Source organism: Nicotiana attenuata, unplaced genomic scaffold (assembly GCF_001879085.1).
Source record: "Nicotiana attenuata strain UT unplaced genomic scaffold, NIATTr2, whole genome shotgun sequence".
NCBI classification, from domain to species: Eukaryota; Viridiplantae; Streptophyta; class Magnoliopsida; order Solanales; family Solanaceae; genus Nicotiana; species Nicotiana attenuata.
In genome coordinates this window covers 4,549-6,064 of record NW_017672318.1, presented here as the reverse complement: position 1 = coordinate 6,064, position 1,516 = coordinate 4,549, and positions in this window count along the sequence as shown.

Genomic DNA, 1,516 nt, shown 5'->3' with positions numbered 1-1,516 from the left:
AAAAGGCTGGACTAATGCCTTTAATGTCAGACATCGTCCACCCAAGTGCTCGCTTGTGCTCATGTAGCACTCTTAACAGCTTTTCTTCTTGCAATTTAGACAAGTCAGAAGAAAAAATAACAGGTAGGGTGTCAGAAGCACCCAAATAAGCATATTGCAGGTAAGATAGGAGAGGTTTAAGCTCCAATTTTGGGGCTTCCTCAATTGACGGCTTTGGAGGAGGTCCCTCTGGCCTGTTCAAAGGTTCAAAGGGGTGTATCCCCTGCATGTATGCACAAGATGTATCAAGGATGTGCATCATCTCCTCGACCTCCTCATCATTCCCAGGCTATCAAACAACATAAGTGTTTTCTCTAGAGAATCGTCTAGATAAACACTCGCATCCTGAATCTGCTCATCAACCTCAACGACAGATATCATTGAGAGATCCTCATAGTGGCGGGGAAGTTGGATTGCTTTGTAGACATTGAAAACTGGTTCCTCATCATCTACCCTCAAGATCATCTTTCCCTCTCTCACATTGATAATTGCATCACCAGTAGCCAAGAGAGATCGCCCCAAGATGATTGGGACTAGTTCACCAGCCTCATAATCGAGGATAATGAAATCAGCAGGGAAGATGAATTTCCGAATCTGCAGCAACACATCTTCAATCACCCCCTCGGGGTGCGCTATCGACCTATCAGCCAGCTGCAACATCACAGTCGTTGGCCTTGGAGCTCCCAGACCCAATTTCCTAAACAACGATAAGGGCATCAGATTTATGCTTGCCCCCAAATCACAAAGAGCACGACCCACATCAATATTACCAATGCGCACAGGAATCGTAAAGCTGCCAGGATCCTTAAGCTTTTGCGGGAGCTTATTTTGGACCCTAGAAGTGCACTCCTCAGTAAGTGCAACTGTCTCAAATTCAGTTAATCTTCTCTTGTGAGCCACTATATCTTTTATGTACTTAGCATACTTTGGAATTTCACGAAGCACATCAACAAGTGGGATATTCAATTGAACCTGGCTCAACATGGAGAGAAATTTGCTGAACATGCGATCATCATTCTTTTTCTGCAATCTCTGGGGGAAAGGTGGTGGTGGCCTTGGGGCCTCCTCTGGCTCTGGAATTTCAGCAGTCTTCTTTGGCTCGTTTGTCACTTTAGGGATCAACTCCCCCTCAGGTACGGGCTTATCTTTCCTTTTCTTTGGCACTTCCTCAAGCTCCCTCCCGTTTCTCAGTGTAACTGCATTCACTTGCGGATTCTTTTCTGTATCACTGGGGAGAGTGCCTGCAGGTCTAGTGTTTTGATTTGTTGCTAACTGCCCCATCTGCCTCTCAAGATTTCTGAAGTCGGTCCTGAGCTGCTGATTGTCAATCAACAACTTCTTTAGCAAATCGTTGGTGCTCTCTTCCATTTGTTGGGGTGGTCTCTGAGGCTGATTGAAACCCCCTTGGGGTCTATACTGATTCTGATTCTGCTGATTTCCACCCCATGAGAAGTTGGGATGATTCCTCCAATTTGGA